This window comes from Oncorhynchus tshawytscha, linkage group LG20 (genome assembly GCF_018296145.1).
Source record: "Oncorhynchus tshawytscha isolate Ot180627B linkage group LG20, Otsh_v2.0, whole genome shotgun sequence".
NCBI classification, from domain to species: Eukaryota; Metazoa; Chordata; class Actinopteri; order Salmoniformes; family Salmonidae; genus Oncorhynchus; species Oncorhynchus tshawytscha.
In genome coordinates, this window is record NC_056448.1 from 9,059,147 (window position 1) to 9,072,044 (window position 12,898).

At 41.9% G+C, this 12,898-nt stretch overlaps 1 long non-coding RNA gene across 1 annotated transcript; it reads right to left on the reverse strand.

Annotated features, from left to right (window-relative positions):
* Nucleotides 1–7,800: 7,800 nt before the first annotated feature.
* LOC121840177 lies at nt 7,801–9,215 on the reverse strand. Its single transcript, XR_006079442.1, has 3 exons — nt 8,546–9,215; nt 8,223–8,455; nt 7,801–8,103 (listed from the first exon to the last, which is right to left on the reverse strand). It is a non-coding gene; the product is annotated as an uncharacterized LOC121840177 (long non-coding RNA).
* Between the last annotated feature and the right edge of the window lie 3,683 nt (nt 9,216–12,898).

Here is a 12,898-nt window from a genome sequence, read left to right on the forward strand (position 1 = left end):
AGTAAAAGTGTGAACGAAATAACCACGACAACTGAAATTATACCGTCAACCTCAGGGTTTATTGTAAAACACACGGTAATGGGGGGAGCAGGAAAAGGGGCTGAGCTGGACCCAAGGAAAGAAACAATAAGCATCCAAAACACCCCTAAGCTAGACTAGCCTAATTTAACAGCTAACTAACCAAAAATACAGTGGGTGGTCTACCCAGTTCTAACTAGTGTTTTTAACAAAGTCTACCTACGGGTAGTGTATGCCCATGGGCGACTTGTCTTGGTTTCCCCTTTTCCCAACAGCAATCAAACACAAGACCATAACCAAAAACAATACTCACAGGAGATGACAAAGTGATTTGGAGGTGCTCAAACAAAAGAGAGGTTAAGACACAAAGCGAGAGTGAAACACAGAGATCTACATACATGGCATTTACAGAGAGATTGAGCTGAAAAGCAAACAACTGATGGGGTTTTTAAACCAAGGGAAAGGAACTGTGATAGGGTAGGAAACAGGAGGAGGTGTGTCTTCTGATTGATGATTGATTGTTGTCTGATTGGGGAGTGATGATTTTCACCTGTGAGGGGAGAAGGAGAGAAAAGAAACACACACAGGATACACACACAGGATACTTGTATCCGTAACACTTGTATCCGTAACAAACACACAAGCACTAATTCCACATGGTGAAGATAAAAACTCAGTAAGCAGAAGGGACAGTATGTGTGGATGGTGTGGTGTGTTTACTTTTTATTTTATTTGTTATGTTTGGGAATGTGTGGCGTTGAGTGCCAGACAAAAGCCAGACAAAATTAAAAGGGCCTACTTATATAACAAATATGAATTCAGAGGGCAGAAATGATTAAATATTAAAGCATTAGACCTCTCACCAAAGGAATGAGTCATACAAAAGTTATACTTAAATCCAAACTGGTTCTCTAGTAAATTGGTAAGAATGTCTCATCCTGTGTTCAAGAAGGGCCGTTTCCCTTTATTCAGAATACACCTGCTCACTTTCGGTTGTTTGAAAAGTAAATAATCTCCAAAATATCATAATTTTTTAAACAAGCCTTAGAAAGTTGGTTTCAATTTCAGTTTAATCCACCTGAAAAGACAAATATTGTGTTTAAACTCAAAATTACTAATTGATAAAAAAATGATATTTCGATGAATGTTTTTAAAAAAAGGTATAAGGTATAATGATATCATAAATAGGATTGATGGAGTTGTCACACATACAGCTAACACAGACATATGGAAATGTCTGCTCTATCCAAAATTACAACCAATTAGCAGCATTACCACAAAAATGGAAGAGGCGAGTAGAAGGAGGTACAAATCTGTCGTTCTGCCCCTGAACAGGCAGTTAACCCACTGTTCCTAGGCCGTCATTGAAAATAAGGATTTGTTCTTAACTGACTTGCCTAGTTAAATAAAGGTAAAAAAAATACATTGCAAAATAGTTGGGAAGAGATTTGATGTACTCATTCCATGGTGTATGAATTGATACGCAAAACAACGCCGGATTCAAAACTTTGAATTTTTCAATTTAAATTACTATAAAAAATTCTTGAAAACCAATATGATGTTATGTATATGAGGGATACAATCTTTCCAGCTCTGCAGATTCTGCTGTGAGGAGGCAGAGTAATTTATTTTGGTATTGTCCATATGTAGCTCGTTTTTGGCCACAGGTCCAGGAATGGCTGACGATTTGCAACATTTGCCTAGAACTAACGCTGCAGATAGCAATACTGGGTGATTTGAAAAGCCATAGTCAATCAATAATAAAATTGTTATTTTAGCAAAAATGATTATTTTTAATTTACCATCTGTAGAAGCTATGAGAATAGAAAGGTTCATTACTTTTGTGAAGCATCACTGCACAGTTGAAAAATATATGGCAAATAGAAATCCAAAATGGATGATGTTGAGAGATTGATGGGAGGGGTTGAATGGAGCTGAAGGGTGGGACTAATAACAAGATAACCAATGTAAAACATACAGGGTCAATAAAATGTATATAGGTTCAGAACTTTTGTGAAATAGCACAGTTACAAATAGAAATCAAACTGGATGGACATCAGAAGAAATAGAGGAAGGACAAACAAAATATAACTAAATGTAAAATAGATTGTGTCTGTAAAATGTGTATAAGATGTATAATCTGAAGGTAGAAGCCTAAGTGTTTATTAGTTTACTACAATTGGGAGAAGGGTGGTAGGGTTTGCGGGGAATAATAAAGGTATATTCTAAAAAAAAACTATATATGTGTATGTATATATGTATGCATGCGTGTATGTATATGGATATATGTATTTACCCAAAAAAGATATGGGGGATTGGAAATGATGCAGACAATTACATTGATGGAAGCAACATTCTTTCTGCAATATTAAGCTGATCCACCCCTTAAGAAGAAAAGAAACAAACTGGCAAATCTGGTCCAGTCCATGAGGAGGAGATGCACTTCAGTACTCAGTATCTGGTGTTGCCACCAGCTGCATTGACTGTTACCCCCCCCCCCTTTGTTCAGGGACACATTCTTCCATTTCTGTTAGTCACATGTCTGTGGATCTTGTTCAGTTTATGTATCAGTTGTTGAATCTTATGTTCATACAAATATTTACACACACGTAAATGCCGCAATTAGTTGGTTGTAATTTTGGGTAGAGCAGACATTTCCATATGTTAGCTGCATGTGTGACAACTCCACCAGTCCTATTTATGATATTTTAATAACATTTAATTGAAAAATACATTTTAGTATATTTAGTAAATCAATGAGTATATTTGAGGTGTAGGCAAAAAAAAAAAACAAATAGTTAAACTGTGATATGACTAAAGAGTTAATCAGGGTGATTTTTCCACAAACAGACAGGTATTTTACTTTCCATGGTAAGCAAGACCTTATAAAGTTTTGCCAACTTTCTGTAATAATGTATTGGAGTGAGAATTTCTTTCTTTCGGGATTTGTATACCGAGTATGTCCACATCCCCGCCAAACCATTTTCTTGGTAAACTACATGGTATTGTAAAAGTTTAATCTTTTTGTGATCCAATACGTAATTTGGTTTTAATCCATATATGTTAGCAAAAGTATCTAGATCCTCTGAGGTGGTGGAGGGATTCTAATTGTGCATTTAAAAGAAAACATGAATCATCAGCGTAGAATAACACCTTTGTTTTTAAGCCACGGATTTGTAATCCCTTAATATTATTGTTGGGTCTAATTTTAACAGCTAACATTTCGATGGCAATAATAAATAGATATGCCGATAGTTGACAACCTTGTAATACTTCTCTTGACAGTTTAAAACTGTAAGGGGTGCGTAACTGGTAGCAGGGAAGTCAGATGCAGGAGAGCAGAACTTGGTAATAGCCGGAGCAGTTTAATGATAAAACCAACAGCATAAGAAATACAAAATATGGGCACAATAACCCAATGCGCACCAGTCAGACAAAATGTGCACAAGAACTTACAATAAACAATACCACACAAAGACATGGGGGGGAACAGAGGGTTAAATACACAACACATAATGAGGGAAATGAGAACCAGGTGTGTGGGAAAACGAGACAAAACAAATGGAAAATGAAAAATGGATCGGCGATGGCTAGAAGACCGACGATGTCGACCGCCGAACACCGCCTGAACAAGGAGAGGCATCGACTTCAGCAGAAGTTATGACAAAAACTTTGAGATGTAGCCATTATTTACTATTTTACACATAGGGTTACAATACATAACTTTAACCCATTTTATCAGTGATTCTCCAAAATTGAAATATTTTTCCGTAAATATTCTGAAGTTTCTAAAACTGTTTGAATCATGTCTGTGAGTATAACAGAACTTATTTAGCAGGCGAAACCCAGAGGATGCTCTCTTTTCAATGGGTTTCATTTGGGAATCCAGATTTCTAAGGGACCTTCTTGCAGTTCCTATCGCTTCCACTGGATGTCAACAGTCTTTAGAAATTGGTTGAGGTTATTCCTTTGTGTAATGAAGAAGTACGGCCATCTTGAACGAGGGTCACTTGAAGTGTACTGTTCGATAGAGGCGCGTGACCAGAAAGCATGCTTCAGTTTGTTTTCTTCCTGTATTGAACACAGATCATCCCGTCTTCATTTTTTTCGATTATTTACGTTAAAAAATACCTAAAGTTGTATTTCAAAAGTAGATTGAAATGTTTTGGCAAAGTTTACCGGTAACATTTGAGATATTTTGTAGTCACGTTGCTCAAGTTGGAACCGGTGTTTTTCTGGATCAAACGCGCCAAATAAATTGACGTTTTGGATATATATAGACAGAATTAATCGAACAAAAGGATAATTTGTGATGTTTATGGGACATATTGGAGTGCCAACAAAAGAAGCTTGTCAAAGGTAAGGCATACATTAAATGTTTATTTCTGTGTTTTGTGTCAAACTGCAGGGTTGAAATATGCTTTCTCTCTTTTGTTTACAGAGGTGGTATCCTCAGATAATAGCATCGTTTTCTTTCGCTGAAAAGCCCTTTTGAAATTTGACATGTTGGCTGGATTCACAACATGTGTAGCTTTAATTTGGTGTCTTACATGTGTAATTTAATGAAAGTTTGATTTTTATAGTAATTTATTTGAATTTGGCGCTCTGCATTTTCCCTGGCTTTTGGCCAGGTCCCACATATCCCAGAGAGTTTAACTTCTTGGCGCACCCATCCCGTTAGCGGGATAATTTTCATCAACACCCGCTGAATTGCAGAGCGCCAAATTCAAATTAAATTACTAAAAATATTTAATTTTCATGAAATCCCAAGTGCAATATAGCAAAACACAGTTTAGCTTGTTGTTAATCCACCTGGAGTGTCCTGGTTGGATTTTCCTCAGCCTGCAATATCAGTTCTGTTATACTCACAGACAATATTTTGACAGTTTTGGAAACTTTATAGTGTTTTCTATCCTAATCTGATAATTATATGCATATTCTAGCTTCTGGGCCTGAGAAATAGGCAGTTTCATTTGGGTATGTTTTTCATCCAAACATCAAAATACTGCCCCCTATACTCAACAGGTTAAAGAAGGAGTTGGATTGTTGAAGAGCATGAAAACAGAAAGAGAAACACTGAAGAAGAATGATGAAAAATCAAGCAAAGGAAAAGCAGAGTGAATAATAGGAGCCAATTTCCTCCTACAACAGGACAATGACCCAAAGCACAGCTCCAAACTATGCAATAACTATTTAGGGAAGAAGCAGTTAGGTGGTATTCTGTCTATAATGAAGTGGCAAGCACAGTCACTGGATCTCAACTCTATTGAGCTGTTGTGGGAGCAGCTTAACCGTATGGAACTAAAGAAGTGCCCATCAATTCCAATCCAATTAAAAATCATTAATTATAACTATAAAAGTCTTGAATATGTTTCCTATTACTTTTGAACTAATTTTCCATGAAAACATACATGAAACGAGTTCAAAATTAATTTTGAAGTGACGCCAAACTTTTGAATGGTAGTGTATTTATTAAAACATGTATTTATTTTAGCAGTCCCACTGAGACCAAGGACTCTTTTGTAACTCACAATTACACAAAAATCCCAAACATGGACATTGATAATAGTCCAAGAAAATACAGTTGTATTTGATGTTACGTAATGTTCCTGTAATAGCAATCTGTACGTTGAGTGGTTAGGCACACAGTAGTAAATTATTAGAATAGCTGACTGCAGATGTTTTCCAAACAGTACAGACAGACATCATCACACTACTGGCAATGGACTGGAAAAACAGGAAGTTGATGCTGTCCAGCAGTGGCCTGAAGGTATTTTAGGTTCTGAACCTAAAACGTACAACCAGAAAAACCTAAAACCAAGTTTATTCTACCCACAAGCATATATTTATACCTTCTGACGAGGCAGAGTTGACACCTTGCATATCTAACTAATGCTGAAGAAGGTTTGCAGGGAGTAAGTATTACCCGCCTCCAGATTAGCGCTCAGGGTCATTGGAGTAAGCAAGCCTCTCCAACATGGCAAGGTGACAGTCCAGGAGTGTGGCAATTAGGTTTATCATATTAATTGAAGTGTGCTGGAGCTGAAATATAAAGGACCATTTAGTAGTTCAACATTTTTAAGGGAATTATGTTTCAATCCTAAACCTTCTTCAGCATTACTTATGTTATTATAATACACTTACAGCCTTGGACATTTCACTATGTCATGACAGCAACTATGGACATAAAACTGTTCACCTGTTCGACTTCCTCTCTGGTTGTGTTTATTTAGTATTTTATTTAACCTTTATTTAAATAGGCAAGCGCATAACGGAAAGGAGAGGGTGTATTTTTAGAAGCTCTTCCAACTCTGGACAACTTTCTGCAAATATGGCTAGTATTTGCATGCAACAAGCCCACAGTTCCAGCAGTTCAAAAGCCCACAGTTCCAGCAGAAGACAGCTCTTTCTGCAAGTACATTGCTGATGCATACAGTATATCTCGCCTCTGTCCATGTTGAGGGCCTTGTGGAGCACGTCGTGTCGGCAAAATGCTATCACAAGGCCCTCCTCTACTTTGGCAGATTAATTTCCTGACGTCTCTTTGGCCGCTGTCCACTCTGACGTGACACACACTCCTTTGCCTGGCGTCTACAACATGAAAATCATGGTGATGTTCGGAGGTTAACTTAAAAGAAACAAGTTCTAAACTGGGTGACATTAAGCTGTTATAGAAACTGTGAGAATGGATAAATGATTGGTCTTTGTATGGACATGTTTGACGATGGCTCACATCATCGACTTTTCCTTGGAAGACACCATCATAGAAGCCCTTCTCAACACTAAATAGAGAGTCAGACTGCAAGATTACATCACAAATGAATACATCAAACCGCCAAGATGTGTTAAGTAGCCTAGAGTGGTGGGTTGCTGGCTCAAATCCCAGTCAACTGATCGTGTTGCTCCAACCTCTCTGTGTATGTGTCTCGGGGGGATTCGGAAAAAGCAAAATGACAAATCACTGTCCCACAAATGTTCTTCATGGAAAATTAATTTTTAGTTGACAATTAATCTTTTGAAATGTACACCAACTGGAATATGTCATGAGGCGGATGAATCAGAATTAGTTGGGTAACATAGATAATTAAGATGTCTTATCTGCATAATATGCTTATGTGGTATACTTGTTTTTAGAATATATCCATTTGGACTCTGGTGTTGGCAGTTGCACTTCTTCCCTCAGCTGGGGCTCAGTTACTTGGGGCCCAGAGATGGTAGAGGTCAGGCTTGTCTTTCACATGTTCTTTTCGCTATGCAGAATATCAGAAAGGGAAGAGAACAGGATGGAACATTGTTTTCATATGTGAATGTGTCTGGAACCCTTGTATGTCCTCTCTGATGTTGCACTTATCCTGGGATAGGGTATGACCTAGAAGCTCACTCCCCTCAGTGAGCTTGTCCAGGAGTGGGGTCAAGAGGGGTTTACTTGAGATGGGAGTATCTAGAGTTGACAATTGATTTATGCCATTAGATGAGTTGGTGTTTTTGTGCTATGACGTACCAGGAACAAGATTAGAACCTCGTCTTAGGGACCAAACTGAACAATAATTTATAGCGAATGCTATGGGATTCTCCTCTCTCAAGTAAAAGTCTTCCTTTGTGAACTGTTCCTAATATCTGTGGTTTGTCATGTCGACGAGGGGGGTGGATCGTTGCTATAAAAAATCTCAGTAACCATTGTGTTGACACTCAACGGTTCATTAGAAATGGCGAATCGTTGAAAGTCAGTGCTATTGCAAAGCTCTTATTATTAAAGATGTAGTTTAAGTATAACTGGTGTGTGAAGTTTGTCTCTCTCCTCATTTGGTAATACAGAAATTAACCACCACAATCACCACAAACATATACTTTATTACAAAAAGAAGAACAGCATGCACTTTAAGAAGGTATAATTATTCCCTGAACAAAACATCCAACACATAAGAAGGTAGTACAAACCTTGAGGCTTTATTGCTTGTGATTCCCATCCTATCCAGGCATGACATTGGAGGAGATCGCTTACACAAAACTTGTCTATTTCAAGCCGTGCCGTAAAGTCCACTCAAAGAATGCCTTCTGGAATGTGTCACCACATATCTTTCCACTCTAATAACATGTTAAACATACAGAGGTAGAAGTAGGGGGCAATTTATATATTAGGGACAAATATAATTTGCCAATTCATAAAAATTATCATATTATTAGAACAGTATATACACACTTACCCTGCCAAAGTGCTTAGTTCTTCCATCAAGCATTCCCACAAAGGCTTGACGGGAGAATCCTGGGGCCAACACCTTCATGTCTTCAAAGGACTTGAAGAGGTCCACTGTGAAGATGGTCTGGTGAGTCACGGTGGCTGGCCAGTAGCCACTCTTTACAGGTTCGTCCAGCCCCACTGTCCAATGTCTCAGACACCCGGAGCAGTTCAGAGGAGGAACGGACAGGTTGTGGCAGCCTGAGTCAGGAGTAATTATTAGGAAGTAATAAATTATATTCTTTAAAAACATGTAAATAGAAGTAAAGTCCTTAAAAACCATATATTTACTTTTTTATTCCAATCAGGATGTCCTGCTTGCCACTTGTCACTGTCGGGGCGCAACCATACAGCTGTGGCACAGCCATGGACAAAAGAAACTAGAAACCAAAATGTGACGCCAAAGAATCACAATAAATAGTTTAATATATTGGAGTGTAAATACTGATGCATTAAAAATTGTGGGGAACTTAAGTATGACTTAGTATAACTGTGTCTATTGGGTGAAGAGATGAGAATCCACTCTGACAGATCTGTCATAGAATTATGATATACTGTACAAGGCATGCAGAGTTGTGGCTCACAAGATAATCTGTTGTTTATGGTCACGTAATTTCTCAGTTTAATGAAATGTTTTGCATTAGATCAATGAATAACATACGTCATGCCTACATTTGATCATAAACATGGTCTGATATGATGACAAATGCATTTTCTTTCACAAATCAGTTTTACTGCTTGATTAATAATGTTTGAGGTCATATTGTTGTTGGTGCTTACCTATCAAACGATAGAGGTAGTGTTTCCTCTGTTTCACACTGAGGTAAAGACCCTCAATCTTCTTCTGAAGATTCACCGTCTGCCCTGTCTGACTATCCTGAAGTGTGGCTGTCAAACATAGGGAAAGTTACAAAAATGACTCCACTGACATCAATGCAATTATGAAGTTAGGAGACAGAGAAACATTCACTTTTCCACCTGTTGGATTCTGGCTTGAAATATACATATTCCTGTCATCATATTAGAACGTATTGATTACTTCACATGTGTAAGAAATGTATATGATAATGGTCATTGAAGGGTGAATAGGAACTTTGGGTATGGAAAAGTACTGAGTGAGACAAGGGTAAGTGCCAAAAGTTGATATTCTGGTCAAACATGTTATTGCTCAATATTTATAAGGAAGGAGGCAAAGGGTAGCGGTTTGGTTTCAGGTCATGGTAAGGCAGGCAAGTTTCTGAGGAACTAAGACAATGAGGAATGTGGAACTCAACTCCATATAAGGTCAGCAGTTGAAGAGAGAAGACACTGCTGGGCGGTGTCCCACCCCAAAAACCACCTGGCTGCAGTCCTATCCCATACACACACACACACACACACACACACACACTTCCACACCCTTGAGGGTCATGACAATACCAGTGAGAGGAACCTATTGTGGAGCACTGGATGGGCGATCTATAGGCTGGGTCACCCACAACACCACTCCCATCAACCTACGTGTGTCAGGGAATCACAGCGAGGCTATCCACTTCTCCTCAGATTCCTGTGGTATTGGGATTCTCCTGGCTCCAGCGGCACAATCCTCTCATTAACTGGTCTACTGGTGCCATCATGGGCTGGAGCCTGTCCTGCCACGCCCATTGCCTGAAGTCAGCATAACCTGCCCTGGGACGTCTTCCTGGGGGCTCGGAAGTCGCCCCGGACCACTCCGCCATCCACACGGAGTACCAGGACCTCTGGGAGGTGTTCAACAAGGCCCGGGCCACTTCGCTTTCGCCACACTGACCTTATGACTGCGGGATTGACCTTCTCCCAAGCACGACTCTCCCGAGGACGACGGTACTCTCTGTCGGGACCAGAGACCAAGACGATGGAGACCTACATTGGGGACTACCTAGCTGCAGGAATCATCTGTCCTTCTTCTTCACCCGCTGGCGCAGGGTTATTCTTTGTGGAGGAGGACAAGAACCTGCCCGTGCATCGACTACTGGGGTCTCAATGACATAATGATGAAGACCAGCTACCTCCTATCCCTCATCTCCTCGGGGATAGAGCCGCTCCAGGGGGCCACTGTGTTTTCCAAGCTGGATCTACGGAACTCTTTCCACCTGGTGAGGATATGGGAAGTGGACAAGTGGAAGACCGCCTTCAACACGGCCAGCGGTCACTACGAGTATCTGGTCATACCATCTGTCCTCACCAACGACCTCTGCTGTGTTCCAGGCTCTGGCCAATGATGTTCTCTGCGATATGTTGAACCGGTTTGTCTTTGTCTACATCGATGACATCCTGATCTTCTCCCGCTCCACCCAAGAACATGTGCTCCACGTACGACAGGTTCTCCAACACCTCCTGGAGAACCAGCAGTTTGTATAAGCAGAGAAGTGCGAGTTTCATCGCTCCACCATCCTTTTTCTGGGTTACATCATCACTGCAGGGTGTGTACAAATGGATCCCGGGAAGGTGAGAGAGGTGGTTGATTGGCCCCAGCCTACTTCCGAGGTGCAGCTGCAACATTTCCTGGGGTTCGCCAACTTCTATCCCTGCTTTATCCAGAGTTACAGCACCCTGGCTTTCCCCAGGAAAAGCCAGCAGTCAGAACTCACCTCGCTCAAGGTTCCGTTCACGTGGTCTCCAGCTGCTGACCGGGCGTTCCGGGACCTCAAACATCGCTTCACCACAGCTCCCATCTTGGTTCGTCCTGAAACATCCCGTCAGTTCGTGGTGGAGGCTGATGTTTCGGATATCGGAGTGGGGGCTGTACTGTCCCAGCGTTCTGCCCTGGACCTCAAGCTTACATCCCTGCGCCTTCTTTTCACATTGCCTCAACGCCACGGACAGGAACTACGATGTGGGGAATCATGTGCTTCTCGCGGTGAATATGGTGTTGGAGTAATGGAGGCACTGGATAGAGGGGGCAGAACATCCATTCATCGTGTAGACCAACCACAAGAACCTGCAGTATCTCCGCACCGCCAAGTGCCTCAACTCCAGGCAAGCCAGATGGGCCCTGCTGTTCACACAGTTCAACTTCTCCCTCTCGTACCGGTCGGGATCCAAGAATGTCAAGCCGGATGCACTGTCCCGCCGCTATAGCCCCACGACTACGACCCCGAAACCCGAGACCATCCTTCCCATTTCGTGCCTGGCGACGGCACTCAGCTAGGAATAGCGAAGCAGCTTTGTGAGGTGCAGAGTTCCCAGCCGAACCCCAGTGGGGCCCTGATAACCGGATGTTCGTTCCTGACGCCGTCCTTTCTGCGGTCCTGGAGTGGGCCCACTCCTCCAAGCTTGCTTGCCACCCAGGCTCCCTTCAGACCCTGGCCTTTGTGCGACAGCGCTTTTAGTGGCCTACCATGGTCCCTGACGTGTCCGCATTCATCGCTGCTTGTACAGTTTGTACACAGAACAGGACTCCTTGGCAAGCTCCGGCTGGTCTCCTCCAACCTCTGCCTGTCCCTCATCGTCTCTGGTCTCACATCTGCCTTGACTTTGGCACGGGTCTCTCCCGTCTGATGGCAACACTGCCATCCTGACCATGGTGAATCGGTTTTCCAAAGCCGCCCACTTCATTCCTCTCCCCAAACTACTGCCAAAGAGACGGCCCAGCTCATGGTGCAGTACGTCTTCTGGATCCATGAACTACCAGTAGACACGGTCTCTGACCGGGGCCCTCGTTTCTCGTCCCAGTTCTGGAAGTCATTCTGCACCTTCATTGGGTCGTCGGTCAGACTGTCCTTGGGGTTCCAATCCCACCACTTGGAGCCAGCAGCTTGTGTGGGTCGAATACGCCCGCAACACCCTTCCTTGCTCTGACACGGGCCTATCTCCTATTCAGTGTTCCCTGGGGTGTTCCCTGAGCAGGAAGAAGAAGTCGGCATACCTTCTGCCCAGATTTTTGTCCGCTGCTGTTGTCGTACCTGGAAGAGAGCCCGGTTGGCCCTCCTCGAGACCATCTCCAGGTATCGACGACAAGTGGATTGCCACCGGACCCCGGCTCCCCGGTACATTTCGGGCAGAAGGTATAGCTGTCCACCCGGGATCTGCCCGTCCGGGTGAAATCCCGCAAACTCTCCCCCCAGTTTATCGGCCCCTTTCCCGTCTCCAAAATGTCAAAGTGGAAGATTATTTAAATGTCTTAATTGTTTTCTTTATGGAAAATAAAGCACATATACAGTTTATTCGGAAAGTATTCCGACCCCTTCCCTTTTTCCACATTTTGTTTGTTCAAGCATTATTCTAATGACAAAGTATTCAGACCCTTTGCTATGAGACTAGAAATTGAGCTCAGGTGCATCCTGTTTCCAATGATCATCCTTGAGATGTTTCTCAAACTTGATTGAGGAAAGGTACCTAGTTAGTTGTATGACAACGCATTGAATTAAAAGTGTCTTCCACATTTAACACAACCCCTCTGAGGCAGAGAGGTGCAGAGGGCTGCCTTAAATTAACATCCACAGCACCTGGAGAACAGTGGCGTGCCTTGCTGAGAGACATATTTTTACATTGTCAGCTCAGGGATTTGATCCAGCAACCTTCTGTTTGCTAGCCCAACACTCTAACCACTAGGCTACCTGCCTCCATGGATTGAATTCCACCTGTGGTAAATTCAATTGATTGGACATGATTTGGAAAGGCACA